The sequence below is a fragment of the Lepisma saccharinum genome, chromosome 2 (assembly GCF_977018435.1).
Source record: "Lepisma saccharinum chromosome 2, izLepSacc3.1, whole genome shotgun sequence".
Lineage (NCBI taxonomy): Eukaryota > Metazoa > Arthropoda > Insecta > Zygentoma > Lepismatidae > Lepisma > Lepisma saccharinum.
In genome coordinates, this window is record NC_139230.1 from 106805620 (window position 1) to 106824255 (window position 18636).

The 18636-nt window shown below is 31.1% G+C and overlaps 1 pseudogene; it reads right to left on the reverse strand.

The window, feature by feature from the left end:
* Window positions 1-7962: 7962 nt before the first annotated feature.
* The window catches only part of LOC145983578 (NADH-ubiquinone oxidoreductase chain 5 pseudogene), a 71786-nt pseudogene continuing 61112 nt past the window's right edge, over window positions 7963-18636 (reverse strand).

The following is an 18636-nucleotide window of genomic DNA, read 5'->3' on the forward strand; positions in this document are numbered from 1 at the left end:
TGAGAGCGACGGGCGATGTGTGCATACCCTAGAGCTAATAAACCAAAATGCTATTCTAAAACAAAATTACAATTAAATCCACTTTCAAATATACTTTCAACATATTATCCAAATCAACACAATGTAACCCATCTCCCCCTACTAATAAGCTGCACCTTGACCTGAAATATATTTCTATAGAAAAAAAGAATATATATATTTAAATATTCAAATTACGGCGGTATACAAACTGATATTTACAATAATAGGCCAAATAAAACGTGGAATATCGATTACGGGACAGGTTCCTCTAAATAGAATAAAGCACCGCCAAATTCTTTGAGTTTCAAGACCATAACTAATACTACTCAGACCAAATTTACAATGATAATAATAGGGTATCTAATCCTAGTTTAATACCTTTATAGAATTAATAAAAATAAAGAACAAATTATATTAAAAATTTCACCTAATAAATAAAATATAAACAACCAAAAATCAATTATTACTACAATTAAGCCAACAACTCTCCACTTATGTCCCCACGTCTAACCGCGGCAGCTGGCACGAATTTAGCCGGACAAAATAAATATTAAAATTTAAAATCCTATAATCTAATTTACATTAAAATTAAACAAACCCACACACTGCGAAGTAAATTCAGATATACCGTCTCAACCCATAAAAAATTGGAGGAAATTCTACTTCTCTTTAACAAATACATATGTAAAATTTAACTAAGGAGATTTAAGCTAGAATAAAACTTTAATCTTAAAATATAAAGAGAGGTTCTTTATTATCATATAATATGTATTAAATTAAATTAAATTATAATTAGAAATTATTTCACGAAAATTTCCTCCCTTTTAATTTTCTACTCACTTTCCCATGCTATATAGAACACAATTTTTTTCCCCTCAAAATTGTGTTCTATATAGATATATTAACTTCTTTTTTCTCTAAACTCAATAAGCATTAAAATGACATATTAAATAAGTCAATTACTTTAAGTTAGACTACAAACACTTAAAAGAAATTAAATAGAATTAAAAACAATTCTGAAGTATTTTATATTATTTAATAAATAGGTTCTACTTATTAACCATAAAAATAAAAGTCCAATAAATAATATTATTAACCCACTATTATAATTTTCTTATAAATAAGATGTCTGAAAAAGGATTACCGTGATAGGGTAAAGTATACATGAAATTTAACATGTTCTTATTATTTTATTGCAATAAAAATTCATTTTTTATAATTGAAAGAATTAAACTTTCTCCAATGGTATCAAACCCCATAGTGCATCATACACCAAAATATAATAAAAAGGTAAGCTAATTAAGCTAGAGGGCTCATACCCCACATATGAAGGTCTATAATTAAACCCTTCCCTTTTTAATGCTCACAACCCCCAAAAAATAATATTCCTATTGACCCTCACAATAGGAACCCTCCTTTCTATTTCTTCCACCTCATGATATGGAGCCTGAATAGGCTTAGAAATTAATTTAATATCTTTTATTCCATTAATTTCTACACCAAATAATCAACGAAATACAGAAGCATCACTTAAGTACTTCCTAATTCAAGCATTAGCATCATCAATAATTTTGGCTGCAGCATTAATTATAATTAATTCAGTAAATTTCAATATACAGATCCAGCTTCTAACCATAGCTTTATTAATAAAAATAGGAGCTTCTCCATTTCATATTTGAATACCAGAAGTTATGGAAGGAATAGCATGGATTAACTGCCTAGTAATAACAACTATTCAAAAAATTGCTCCATCAACATTACTTAGTTATGTAATCGACAATATAAACATAATTCTAATTTTAAAAATTAGAATATCAGGAATTATTGGAGCAATTGGAGGATTAAATCAAACCTCATTACGAAAAATTATAGCCTTTTCATCAATTAACCACATATCATGAATTATTCTAAGAATAACATCAGAAGATAACACTTGATTAACATATTTACTACTATATATTCTTATAACCACCTCTGCCATTATACTATTTTCAATAAACAAGACATACTACATCCATCAACTGTTCATATTAAAGCTTCCACCCATTAAAAAAATGTCCTTATTTATATCAATATTATCTCTTGGTGGTCTACCACCACTACTAGGGTTTTTACCAAAATGAATAGTTATTATTCAAACAACTAACCTTAGGCAATTAATTGTAATCATTGTCCTAATTAGTATATCATTATTAACCCTATACTATTACTTACGAACCTCACTTACATCAATTTTAATAACTTATAAAACTAATATATGAAATATTATTAACAACAAACCATTAAATTTAAAAGAACAAGTATTATCGGTAGTTACAATTTTTTTCTCAGTTTGTGGATTACCTCTAATTCAACCAATTTATATATCTCTATAAGATTTTCATAAGGTTTTAAGTTAATTTTAAACTAATGACCTTCAAAGTCATAAATAAATGGTATTCTTTTAGGCCTTAATACATACAATGTATCACCCTGAAATTGCAGTTCAAAATTATTATTCTTAACTATGAAGCCAAAATTAATGAGAGAGTTTAAAACTCATAAATAAATTTACAGTTTATCACCTATAACTTCAGTCATCTCATTCTTGCAACGATGATTATTTTCTACTAACCATAAAGATATTGGTACAATATATTTAATTTTTGGGGTCTGATCAGGAATTGTTGGAACATCATTAAGTATCTTAATCCGTATAGAATTAGGTCAACCAGGAAGTTTGATTGGAGATGATCAAATCTACAATGTAATTGTAACCGTACATGCATTTATTATAATTTTTTTTCATAGTAATACCTATTATAATTGGAGGATTTGGGAATTGATTAGTACCTCTAATAATTGGAGCTCCAGACATGGTCTTCCCAAAATTAAATAATATAAGATTTTGATTACTGCCCCCATCATTAACTCTACTATTATCAGGAAGAATTGTAGAAAGTGGTGCAGGAACTGGTTGAACCGTACACCCTCCTCTATCCGCAGGAATTGCACATGCCGGAGCCTCTGTAGATCTATCAATTTTTTCATTACATTTAACAGGAGCCTCCTCTATTCTAGGAGCAGTAAATTTTATTACAACTGTAATTAATATACGAACCATAGGAATATCCATAGAACGAGTACCATTATTTGTATGATCAGTAGTAATTACCGCAGTTCTCCTATTATTATCATTACCGGTTCTAGCAGGAGCAATTACCATACTATTAACAGATCGAAATCTAAATACCTCATTTTTTGACCCATCTGGTGGGGGGGACCCTATCTTAAATCAACACCTATTCTGATTCTTTGGGCACCCAGAAGTATATATTCTAATTCTACCAGGATTTGGAATAATTTCACATATTGTAACTCAAGAAAGAGGTAAAAAAGAAACATTTGGAGTCCTTGGAATAATTAATGCAATAATAGCAATCGGATTTCTAGGATTTATTGTATGAGCACATCATATATTTACTGTAGGAATAGATGTTGATACACGAGCATACTTTACTGCAGCTACAATAATCATTGCCGTACTAACAGGAATTAAAGTATTTAGATGAATTGCCACACTCCACGGAAAACAAATTAACTACTCTCCATCAATATTATGAGCATTAGGATTTATTTTCTTATTTACAATAAAAGGATTAACAGGAGTAGTACTAGCAAATTCATCACTAGACATTGTACTACATGATACATATTATGTTGTAGCACATTTTCATTATGTATTTTCTATAGGAGCAGTATTTGCTATTATAGCAGGACTAGTACATTGATTTCCACTATTTACAGGAGTAATAATAAATCCAGATTGATTAAAAATTCAATTTATCTCAATATTTATTGGAGTCAACTTAACATTCTTTCCACAACATTTTCTGGGGCTAAGAGGAATACCACGACGATATTCTGACTATCCAGATGCATATACAATATGAAACATTGTTTCAATATTAGGGTCAATCTTATCATTTACAGCAGTAATTATTATAATTTTTATTACCTGAGAAGGTATAACAAGTGCTCGACCAACATTATTTAATCTACAACAAGCGTCATCAATTGAATGATATCAAATTTCACCTCCTTCCGAACACACATATTCAGAACTTCCAATACTACTTATTAACAACTAATTCTTAAGGTGGCAGAGAAGTGCATTGAATTTAAGCTTCAAATATAAGATTTATACCCTTACTTAAAAGTGGCAACCTGAAATCAAATAGGACTACAAGATAGATCCTCCCCACTAATAGAACAAATAATATTTTTTCCATGACCACACAATATTAATTTTAATTATAATTACAGTATTAGTAGGATACCTAATAGCATCATTATTTAATAATAAATTAACAAACCGAATATTTTTAGAAGGACGGGTGTTAGAAACAATATGAACAATTATACCAGCAATTACCTAGTTTTTATTGCACTACCCTCCCTACGTTTATTATATTTATGAGATGAAATTAATCAACCTTCAATAATCCTTAAAACTATTGGACATCAATGGTACTGAAGTTATGAATACTCCGATTTTATAAAAGCAGAATTTGATTCATATATAACCCCGACAAATGAAATAACAATAGAGTCATTTCGATTATTAGATGTGGATAATCGAACAGTACTACCAATTAACATAGATATTCGAGTACTAACTACATCTGCAGATGTATTACATTCATGAGCCATACCATCTATAGGAATTAAAATAGATGCCACTCCAGGACGACTTAACCAAGCAGGAGTAAACATTAGTCGAATTGGTCTATTTTTTGGACAATGTTCAGAAATTTGTGGATCTAATCATAGATTTATACCAATTATTATTGAAACTACAACTCACAAATCTTTTATTAATTGATTAATAAAAATTATACAAGAATCATTAGATGACTGAAAAGTAAGTAATGGTCTCTTAAACCACAAAATAGTAATATAACAACTACTTCTAATGAAAAGAGTTAGTTAATACATAACATAGGAGTGTCAAACCTAAATTATCTATATAGATACTTTTTTATCCCACAAATATATCCATTAAACTGAATTATTCTATTTACAACATTTATATTAATTTATTTTCTATTCATAATTGTTAACTACTATAATCATAATAAATTATTAAATAATAACAATTTTAAAATGGAAAATAAACCAAAAATTAAATATTGACAATGATAACAAGATTATTCTCATCATTCGACCCAACATCATCAATTATAAATATATCACTAAATTGAATAAGAACATTCTTGGGATTATTAATAATTCCAGCTCCATTTTGATTAATACAATCACGGACCTCCATATTATATAACATAATAATGGTAAAATTACACGAAGAATTTAAAACATTCTTAGGAATAATTAATCACCAAGGAAGAACTCTAATATTTATTAGTATATTTTCAATAATTTTATTTAATAATTCAATAGGACTACTCCCCTATGTATTTACTAGATCAAGTCACTTAGTCTTTACCCTAACTCTAGCCCTACCAATATGATTATCATTTATATTATTTGGGTGAATTAACAATACAAAACATATATTAGCACACCTAGTGCCGGAAGGTGTGCCAGCACTATTAATACCAATCATAGTAGGTATTGAAATAATTAGAAATTTAATTCGTCCAATAACCCTATCAGTGCGATTAGCAGCAAATATAATAGTTGGACACCTAATAATATCAATAATTGGAAATACAGGAACAATATTAGAAATTCTTGGACTTTCAATATTAATTTTAGCACAAATTATATTAATTATTATAGAAACAGCCGTAGCATTTATCCAATCTTATGTATTTGCCTTATTAATTGCTATTTATTCCAGAGAATAAAATAACTAATGTCAACAAACCAAAACCACCCATATCACCTAGTAGATCAAAGCCCGTGACCAGCAACAGGAGCCATTAGAGCAATAATATTAACAACAGGCATAATTAGATGATTTCATCAACAAAATATAATACTATTACTAATAGGAATACCAACTATACTCCTTACAACAATTCAATGATGACAAGACATTTCACGAGAAGGGACATACCAAGGATTACATACAAATCAAGTTATAATAGGACTACGATGAGGTATAATTCTATTTATTATTTCAGAAGTACTATTTTTCGTATCATTCTTTTGAGCATTTTTCCATAGAAGTTTATCCCCAACAATTGAACTCGGGATACTATGACCACCAAGGGGAATTACTCAATTCAATCCAATACAAGTACCTTTATTAAATACAGCAATTCTGCTAACCTCAGGAGTAACAGTAATATGAGCCCATCACGGATTGTTAGAAAAAAATAATTCACACACAACGCAAGCACTTATATTAACATTAATATTAGGAGTATATTTTACTATTCTTCAAGCATATGAATATTATGAATCCCCATTTACTATTGCTGATGCAGTATATGGATCCAGATTCTTTATAGCAACAGGATTTCATGGACTACATGTCATTATTGGATCAACATTCCTAGGAGTATGCTTAGCTCGACACATCTTATGCCATTTTTCACCAACACATCACTTTGGATCTGAAGCAGCAGCATGATACTGACACTTCGTAGACGTAGTATGATTATTCCTTTATATTTCAATTTATTGATGAGGTAGATAATATTTACTTAGTATATTTAAAGTACGCTTAACTTCCAATTAAAAAGATTTAAATAAAATAAAGTAAATAATTAATATAATCATAAGTATCTCATTACTAATTATAATGATCACCTCAATTGTAATAATATTATCCACACTACTATCAAAAAAAGTAATTACAGAGCGAGAAAAAAGATCACCGTTTGAGTGTGGGTTTGACCCAAAATCCTCAGCACGAATTCCATTCTCTATAAAATTCTTCCTAATTGCAGTAATTTTTCTCATTTTTGATGTAGAAATTGTATTACTACTACCAATAACAGTTATTATTACTAATTCAAAACTAATATATTGATTATGTGTTAGATTCTTATTCCTATTAATTTTACTTTTAGGCTTATATCACGAATGAACCCAAGGATCACTAGAATGAGCATGCTGGAGTAATAGTTAATGATAATATTTGAGTTGCATTCAAAAGGTATTGAATAATTCAATTTACTTTACTGAGCAAGAAGCAAAAGCAATCAGCTTCGACCTGAATAAATTGGTATATATTACTACCCTTGCTTACTTAACTGAAGCCAAAGAAAGGCGGCATATTAATGTTAATAATAAAATTAGGATTATTTCCTCAGTTAAGGGGTATAATATTAAGTGGGGGCTGCTAACTTCCATCTTTAGTGGTGAAATTCCATTAATACTCTTCATATTATTTCTTTAGTATAAAATGACATTATCTTTTCATGATAAAGCTGAACTCTAAATAAGTTCAAGAAGTGTTTACAGAATTATTCTATTCTTCCTAATAACATCAATATTATGCTTTTCTATAAGCTATAAAAACACACATAAATTATTAATAAAATTACTATTAAAAATGAAAATATAAAATAAATATTAAAATAGTTAGAATGTATAAGTTGAATATTTAAAGAACCACTCCTTATATATTTACATACCCCCTGTCCACCTATAAGTTCACTTCACCCATAATCAATAGCCTTAATATATAAACCTCCAGTAGTAAATGAACTACCAATTAGCCCCCCCCCCCCCGAAGATAGGTAAGGTAAAATCATATACCTCCTAATAAATAATATACTATTTTATTATTAAAAAATGGATAAACTTCAAACAAGAAAGACGTGATATTATATCCAATTCACCCACCTAATAAAATACAAATAATTGCCCCTACCTTCAATTTAAATGGAATAATAATAACAAAAACAGAAGGAAAATTAATCACATTAACCCAGAACCACCTACAATGGATAGGAATAGTAAACCTAATATACCCTTAAAGATCCCTCACCCTCCATCATCAGAAAAAAAATGAAATGAAACAGCTCTATAAGATTTACCAACTAAATAATAATTCAACCGAAAACTATAAGCTATAGTTATACCCGTAGAAATTCATAATAAAACAAATATTACTAAATTAAAAGAAGATATACTTAATATTTCCAAAATTAAATCCTTAGAATAAAACCCAGCCAAAAATGGTATTCCACATAGGGCAAGACTAGAAATTATTATATAAGAAATAGTTATTGGCATTTTACTAATTAAACCCCCCATACAGCGAATATCCTGAAAATCTCCTATAACATGAATAACTACACCAGCACATAAAAACAATAAAGACTTAAATATAGCATGCGTCAGTAAGTGAAAAAATGATAACTCCTTTAATCCCATAGATAATGTTAACATTATTAATCCAAGCTGTCTTAGTGTAGATAAAGCAATAATTTTCCTCAAGTCATATTCAAAATTAGCACCAACCCCAGCTATAAATATAGTTAGTCGGGATAATAATAAGAGTATCCTACCAAGAACAGTACATATTAATATATCTCCAAAACGAATTAATAAGTAAACTCCAGCAGTAACTAAAGTAGAAGAATGAACTAATGCAGAAACTGGGGTTGGTGCAGCTATGGCTGCAGGTAGTCATGCAGAAAATGGAATTTGTGCACTCTTTGTTATCCCAGCAATAATAATAAATCTAGTAATTAATATTATATCAAAATCAGAAACTAATCATAAATAATAAATATAGTTCCAGCTACCATAATTTAACATTCAAGCAATAGACAATAAAATAAATACATCACCAATTCGATTGGACAAAGCAGTTAATATTCCAGCAGAATAGGAACGAACATTCTGATAAATTACTAGACAGTAAGAAACTAATCCTAGACCATCCCACCCTAAAATAATTCTAATAATATTAGGAGTAATAATTAAAAACATTATAGATCCAACAAATAATAAAACTAAAATAATAAATCGATTTATATTATAATCACCCTCTATATAAGAACCTCTATAATTAATAACCATAGAAGAGATGTATATAACTAATCCCATAAAAATTAAAGATATTCAATCAAACAACATTGTTATAATAATTCTAGAACTATTCAAATTAATAATATTTCACTCAATAAAAATTGTTACATCCTTAATTAAAAATAACATCCCTAATAATAATAAAATTATTCTACTAATTAATAAAATAATTGATACTATGCTTGTAATAAAAAAATTAAAAACCATTGATTTAAGAACTTATTAGTTACCACTAAGTCCACAACTTACTATTCCACTTAAACTACTTAAATAATTTAAATTCAATGAAATATTGGAGAACAAAAAATAATTAAAAAATTTAATGGAAGTAAATGACAAAATAATAATAAATATTCACGAATATTACTTCTTCAATAAGAAAATACACCAGAATAATATATTCCATGTTGAGTATAAGAATATAAATAACCAGCACTTAAAAAAGAAAGCAATGCAACACCTACAAAACTAAAGTATGATCACCCAATAATTCTATTTAATAAACTAATCTCACCCAACAAATTAATAGAGGGTGGAGCGGCTATATTAGTAATTCTTGATATAAATCATCATAAGGATAATCTAGGAATATAATTAATCATTCCCCTATTAATTAATATACTACGACTACCCAATCGTTCATAAGTAATATTTACTAATCAAAATATTCCAGAAGAACAAAGACAATGTGCCACTATTAGAGTAATTCCACCATTTATCCCCCACGCCCCTATAATTATAATTCCTATTAAAACAAGACCTATGTGTGCTACAGATGAATATGCAACCAAGGCCTTTAAATCAATTTGACGTATACAAACAAGACTAATTATTCAAATACCAACAATTCTAATACCAAATCAAAAAATATTATATTTAACAGCCAATCTCTCTATACAAGAAATAATTCGAAAAATACCATACCCACCAAGCCTTAATAAAATTCCAGCCAAAATTATAGATCCACTAACTGGAGCCTCCACGTGAGCCCTAGGTAGCCATAAATGAACCAAAGCTATAGGTATTTTTACTAAAAAAGCAAATATCATTCTAATATATCAAATAAAATAATTTATATTAATATTAATATATCTAAATATATATATATGTGTATATATATATATATATATATATATATCCCCCTCACCCTATAATTTAACATAAAAATACCAACCAAAAGGGGTAAAGAAGCAAGTAGTGTATAGAAAAGCAAGTATACCCCTGCTTGTACCCGCTCTGGTAGATACCCCCACCCCAAAATTAAAAATAAGGTAGGTACCAATGATCCTTCAAAAAACAAATAAAATTAAAAAAATATTCTTATAAAAGTTAATATTAACAGTAATAATAAAATAATTAACAAAAATATAAATCTACAAGGATAAAAATAAATAGATATAATACTATTTCTAGCTACTATTATCAAAAAAATAATTCAAATACTAAGTAAAATTAAAGAATAAGATATTACATCCAGGCCAATAAAATAACCAGCCCCCCATACGTCCATACCAACCCACACTATTAAAAAAACAAGAAACAACCAAAAATAATAGAAACTTGGACCACCATTCATAAAGAACTGTTAAATCTCAAAAGGATTAAAAATATAAAATAAAAAATATACTTTAACATTTCAATAATACAAAAGAATTAAAATAATCATTACCATGGGTACTCGTAACTGATACTATAACAGATAAGCCAAGGGCCCCCTCACATACACAAAATGAAATAAATAATAAACAAAAATAAGATTCTTCCTGATTATTAATAAAATAATAAGTTATATATAAATATAAGGATAATACAATAAATTCAAGTCTTAATAGAGTTACTAATAAATGCCTGCGTTGAGAAATAAAACATAAAAATCTAATAAACAAAATAATTAATATAAATAATACTCTTAACATAAGTTTTTATAGTTTAATCAAAACAATGGTCTTGTAAATCATAAATGAATTAATAATTCTAAAAACATCAAGGAAGATATAGTTATATCATCAGTAGCTCCCAAAGCCAATATTTTTATTAAACTACTCCTTGATATCAAAATACAATTAATACTAATTACTATTATGCTATTATTAGCACTAATAATACTACAAATAAAACATCCACTATCTATAGGGATTATACTAATCATACAGACTATTACCGCATGTTTAACAATATCAACATTCCTAAAATCCACATGACTTTCTTATGTACTATTCCTAGTATTTTTAGGGGGAATACTGGTTCTATTTATTTATACAACAAGACTTACACCAAATGAAATATTCAAGATAAGAACAAAAATAATAATTATAGGTGTAACTCTAATATTATTATGTTTATTTATAATAATAATATTAGATCCATTACTAGCCCCCTCAACACTACAAAATATAGATACATATACAACCTGAAGAAGTACGCCCCCACTACCAGGAATAAAATTATATAATGAATCCATTATAATAATAACTACTATAACAGTAGTATACCTATTTATTACATTAGTTGCAATTGTAAAAATTACTAGACTCTCATATGGGCCTCTAAAAATAATTATATAACTACAAATGACAAAACCAGCACGAATTTATCACCCCCTACTTAAACTAGCAAATAATGCATTAGTAGACTTGCCAGCCCCACTAAATATTTCCTACTGATGAAATTTTGGTTCACTTATAGGAATATGTCTTTCAATCCAAATCTTAACAGGTCTTTTTTTTAGCAATACATTATATTTCAAGAACAGACTTAGCTTTTTCTAGAGTAATACACATCTGCCGAGATGTAAACTATGGATGAATATTACGAACCATTCATGCTAACGGGGCCACCATATTCTTTATTTGTATATATATACATGTTGTACGAGGAATATACTATGGATCCTATTTATATCTTCACACATGATCTATTGGAGTTATAATTATATTAACAACAATAGCAACAGCATTTGTTGGATATGTATTACCATGAGGTCAAATATCATTCTGAGGAGCTACAGTAGTAGTGTGTTTGGTACTATTATTAGGCCACACATAGCGTACAAATGAAGAGGTCATTTGATTAAACAGCCCGATTTGGCTACACTTAAAACTATGCCAAGATGCCCATATGCCCCAATTGCTCAAGTGTGGTATGCTCTCAAGATCCCAAGAACCCTGAATCCTAGTGTACAAATGAAGAACCCTCAACAGACAGATTTGCCTACACTTAAAACTATGTCAAGTACCCATATGATCTTATTGCTTATAGTGTGCTATTCTGTCAAAATCCCAAGAATCCTGAATTCTAGTGTACAAATGAAGAACCCTCAACAGATTGATTCGGCCATGTGTACAAAAGCTACATCTGTGAGATTGTTGTCCATAAGCTTATTAAAAATATGCCCCTCTTGATATTATTATGGCCACACTTAAAACTAAGCCAAAAATGCTCATATCCTCATGCTCTAACAACTTATAGATCTAATTCAATATAGGATTACCTTGGACAAAGGCAGTTGCAAATTGAATTGTTACGTGCTTTCTTTCTAATCTTTGATCAGTTTTATTGCCCGGGGTAGTAATTGCTTAACTCAGAAATGTATTAATTTTCCCGATCGAAATTGTCTGACAGACTAATACATTTCTGAGTTAAGTAATTGCTTAGGGGCTTAGGGGCTTTCATATTCCATTATTGATATGGCATTGACTCCAATTCACTGGAAGAGCATAAAACTTCAATTAATATTTCTGTGTAATAGGGTTCTTAGTAAAAGAACATTACCCTCTTGCATTACAGCATGCAAACCCGACTCTATGTCCATAAGTTTTATGCTCTGAAATAATATATACACAAGTAAGACTTTGAAGAAAATATTCACTGCAAAGCTGATATCCAGCTTAGAGCTCCCGGTCTGAAGACCGGTAGAGAGTGTGGGCATAGCTCTATGGCTTTTATGCCTTGTAATCAAGAGGCTCCTGGGCTCTGATACTCAGTAGAGCGTGGCATAGCCCTATGGCTTATATGCTTTGTAATCAAAGGCTCCTGGGTTTGAGGCCTCTCCATGGAGAAGTGTTAATATTGCTGCCTTGTAATCAAGGGCCCCGGGTTTGATACCTGGTAGAGAGTGTGGGCCTCCCCTGATGGCAAAATGTTGGTATTATTGCCTTGTAATCAAAGGCTCCGGGTTTGAGACCTGGTAAAATGTGTGAGATTGAAATACATGTGGCAGAATAATATCCCCACACGTGAGACTTTGAGAATATTCACTGCTAGCTGATATCCAGCTGATAGCTCCAAGATTTGATACCTGGTAAAGTGTGTTATACAACAGCATAATAGAGCAAAATTATTTTATATTGGGGATCACCAGAGCCTAGTTACTGCTGTTGTCTGGGTATAAAAGCACCAGCTCAGCTACTAACTGCTGTTATAATTGTTTTGGCATATTATCCATAGTTCTGTTTTTTTGGACCAAGAAATTCTATATAAATAAACAATAAAAATGCCAAACTTGAAATATTGCAATCAATGCAATAAAAATATATCTAGTTCTAATTGGGCTAGGCACCGGCATAATTGTGATCCTAAGAAATGCAGAAAGGCTACTAAATTGTGCCCAAGATGCCATAAAATATTAAGCAAAGCATATTACAATAGGCATAAGTGTACTTGTTATGTACAGTCATCAATATTGCCCTCACAGCCATCTACATCTGGTCTGAAAAGGAAGCATGAAACACCTGTTAATGCTAGAGCAGCAAAGCAGCCACGCTATGCACCTATCCATAGCAGTTTTAATGGCCAACTTAGGGATTACCGGTTTGTATCAGAGCAAAAATGTGACATTAAGAATTTTTTGAACAGTATAAATCCTGATGTGCGGGCAATTCTAAATGCACAAAATGGCTCTTATAAGCTGTCCCTCAAATTATTTACATAATATAAGAAACCAAATGGCACAAAATTTACACAGCCCCACATAACAGAAACTGTAGCTGTATATTCAAATGCAAATTTAGACAAAATAATAAGCAGTTTGATAGAGCAATTGAATATTAAACACTCTGAATTTGCAGCAAAAGAGTCAGGATGGAGCCTATGCGGATCTCCACACAAGCTCTATGTTAATATTTCTGAATTCAGCCCATTACAAGGATCTACATATCTGCCATTACCTGCCAATATCAAAAACAGAAAAGCCGTGGTTAACATAACAAATAATGATGAGAAATATTTTCTGTGGTGTATTTTAGCTGCTTTGTATCCAGTTTTAAGGCATCCTGAGAAAATAACTTATTATAAACAATATGAACACAATTTTGATGAAGCAATGGAGGGCTAAGAATATCCAATGTCTGTTCAGAATATTGATAAATTTGAAAAAAAGGCCAGGGATATCAATGGTAAACAATTATCTATTAATGTTTTTATTTGTTCTACTGGCCGTGGCAATTGCTTGATAGCACCTCTCAGAATCAGTACACTTGATGATGATTCTGCTGTCCCGATTGATCTGCTCTTAATTGAAGGGGATGACACACACCATTACACTCTGATACACAGTCTTGAAGCTTTAGTCAGAAAACAACAAGGCAAATCCAATACAATATTCAAGCTGTGTAGAAGATGTTTGACTGTATTTGATGGTAGAAAAATGGTGAATGGGGTTCGGGAAGTGAATGCAGAAATTGCTAAAAACAAGTTAATTGAACATTTAAAATACTGTGGCAACCATAAACCTGTTCATATGCTTATGCCTAACCCAAATGAAAATGCCAAATTCAAAAAAATTGAAGCCTTGTTGGAACACCCAGCATATATAGTCTGTGATTTTGAATCAAACCTCAAACCCCTTGCATTCTGCAGCCCAGATCCTGATGAATATTCAATTACATCATACCAGTTACATGAACCTTCTAGTTTTTATTATGTTGTTGTACAGGATGGTGTTGTTAGTAAAGAATATTTATACATGGGATCAGATGCCATCAAAGAATTTGCACATAGAATAGAAAATGAGTGCCATGACATAGCATCTAATGTCTTATTAAAATCAAAACCTATGTTGCCTTTAACAAAGGATCAGATTGAAGATTTCAACAATGCAGAAAAATGCCCGGTATGTGATTATGAATTTTCAGATACAAATATCAAGGTGCATCACCATTCTCATACAGATGGTAAATTCTTAATGGCTCTGTGTAATAGTTGTAATATTAAGATCCAGAGACCAAAATTTGTCCCTATATTTTGCCATGGTGCATCCAATTATGATTTTCATCATTTGATCAGGTACGAGGGGTTTGACAAGCAGAATTTAAATATTTTAGCAGAAAATAATGAGAAATATATTGCTATTAGCAAGATAATTAAAGTTAATGGTGTTCCCATTCACTTAAGATTTCTTGATTCCTACAGAATTCTGTCTGCTAGAATGGCTACACTGGCCAGTCAATTATCTGATGATCAATTCAAAATCACATGTGCTATGTTTCCAAATCAGGACCTGAAATGAATTAGGCGGAAGGGTGTATACCCATATGATTATGTTACAGGTTTTTCTAAATTTGATGAGTGTTCTCTGCCACCACAACAAGAGTTCTACAGCAAATTCAGAGCATCTGGAATCACTGATGAAGATTATCACCATGCCCAGTTGACGTGGAACAATTTAAAATGCCAGACATTTGGTGATTATCACAAGGCATATTTAAAACTTGATGTCACTCTCTTAGCTGATATACTTCAGGCATTTAGAAAATCTTCCATGGAAAATTATAAGCTGGATCCAATGTATTTCTACAGTGCTCCAGGCCTAGCATGGTCTGCAATGTTTTTAAACACTAAAATGCAATTGGATCTGATCCAAGATCAAGATATGTATCTGTTTATGGAGCAATGTATAAGAGGAGGCATGGTGCAATGTTCTCAGAGATATGTCAGAGCTAACAACAAATATATTCCTGATTATGATCCAGCACTGCCATCAAATTATATACTGTATGTAGATGCCAATAGCCTGTATGGTTATGCTATGATGGATAAATTACCATATGCAGGGCTTAAGTGGGTTGAAGATTTCAATATTGAAGATCTTAAGGATTTCGATGACAGTAACTATGGCCTGTTCTTAGAGGTTGATCTGACAATTCCTGATAATTTACACAACACATTTTCTGATCTACCCCCAATTTCTGAAGTTAAGTGTTCACCTGGCTCTAAACAAAAGAAGCTCATGATGACTCTAGAGCCAAAACAGGATTATGTCATATATTACAAAAACCTCCAGTTCCTGATGCATCATGGTGTTCAAGTGACCAAAGTTGGCAAAGTTTTGATGTTCAGGCACTCAAGATGGTTGAAGCCATATATTGATACAAGCACAGAGCTTCGAACATCTGCAATGAGCCAATTTGATAAGACCTTGTTCAAATTGATGGTCAATTCAATGTATGGCAAAACCATAGAAAATGTCAGAAAACATACTGATGTTAAATTAATTACTGACCCCAGCCTGAGCAAGAAATTGATTGCAAAGCCTAATTTCAATTATGGAAGAATTTATGATGAAAATATGGCACTCTTCAACATGAAAAAAACAAAGATTAAGTTTGATAAGCCTATTTATGTAGGAGCTGTGATATTGGAATTAGCCAAATTACACATGCTGGAGTTCTATTATGATGTGCTCAAGCCTTTTTATGGTGATTGTGTAAAACTGATGTACATGGACACAGGTAGATTTATCCTTGATATTCAGACAGAAGATGTTTATCAAGATATGTCACAGCCTGCATTGCTTGAATATTTTGATACCAGTGAACATACAAAGATTCAGCCCAACAACAAAAAGGTGCCTGGCAAGTTAAAAGATGAGACACTTGGTGATGTTATTGTGGCATTTGCTGGGTTAAGGGCCAAGATGTACAGCTTTGAAACATGTAGTGGTGTTGTTGCCAAAAAGGCCAAGGGCGTTGGCAGAGTAACTGTGGACAAAGAGCTCCAATTTAAAGATTTCAAAAATTGTCTCAAAACCCAGAGTTTAATAAGAACATCAGAATGCAGAATTCAGAGTGAGGATCACTTGTTGACTAAAAATATTGTAAGAAAAGTGGCTCTGGACCCACATGATGATAAGAGATGCATTTTGTCATGTGGCATACATACTCTACCATGGGGTCATTGTGGTTTGAAAAGTGGGAATCAATGCCCAATTACAGAGCATGATTTGAAATAAATAAACATGTCTATGAACTTATTTGGGTTCAAAAAACAGGCTATTATGGACCTGCCAACACCAGCACCCTCTTCTGATATAATATCTAAACTAAGTGGTTTGTTAATTATTCATCTGAACAGCATACTTACAGCTGTTGATGATGAAACAGGTAAAACATTGTACATATTTAACAATAATTAAAATCATTACCAATTACCTGTAGGTGGTCAATTACAATTTATTACAACTCCCGAGGGTAATGTCAAGATTTCAATAGGGAGAAATATTTATAGAATTAAGCACTCAAACATGATTTCTGGCACTGTATATACTGTTTCTGCTGGTGACTGCTTATATATTGAGGTCCCAGGATCCTATGACAAGCTTATACCATTTTTTATAGAATTAAGAATTATATATTCAATAATAAATAACCACTAAATCAAAATGCCTAATGATATATTTGGCCATACAAGACATGAAGATCACAGTGATGAGATTCTGATGCTTGATGTCAGAGTCAAAAAATTAAGAAGTGATTTACAAGCTTTACAAACCACACTCAATGCCAGTCTTCAACTAGAAATTACAAATTTACAATCACAATGCATGGACCATCTTCTTAAAATTGACTCAGAACTCAAATTGCTGCTTCAAAAATATACTGACTTGGCAACATTGGATAATTTTCAAAGTTTAGAGGAGGCTGTAGCAGCTCTTCAAGCCAAATTTAAGACCCAGGCTACCAACTCTGAGCAATTGAAACAACAATTGGAAGAACAGATTAATAATGTCCAGACACAGCTCCAAACAATTGTCAAAAGCATAAAATCACAAGAAGATTTTGATCTAGTGATTTCCACTCTAAAAAACAGATTCAATCACTACAGATACCTAATCTAGACCCTCTGAACAATGCCATAGCCGAGGTTAAAGAAAAAATTGAGACACTTGAAAATTTTATGAACAACTTGCCATCTTCTGATGCTTTGAGTGCTGTAACTCGGAGTGTTGCTAACATTAAGCTGCAACTTGAAACATATGAAGATTTTGGAAAAATTCAGAGTACCATAACTCATCTTGAAGGTACCATAGAAGCAGTGCAAAGTGATCTGACAAATGTACAAGAATCTCTAGAATCCCGCCTGCCTGGTATTGTAGATACCCTTGTCAATGTCCAGCAACAGATCACAAAACTTGAAAACCTCAACACTGAATCTGAGCTATCTCATTTTCATCACTTGATCGATGATATCCAAACAAAACTTGAAATTTTACAACAATCAACATCTACTCAGGCAGACATAACCCTGCTCCAAGATGCTATGCGAAGTGTGGCTGATGCTTCTGAATTAAATAATGTGAAATTGGCACTTGAATCTTTGCAGAATACTGTAGCAAATCTGCCTACA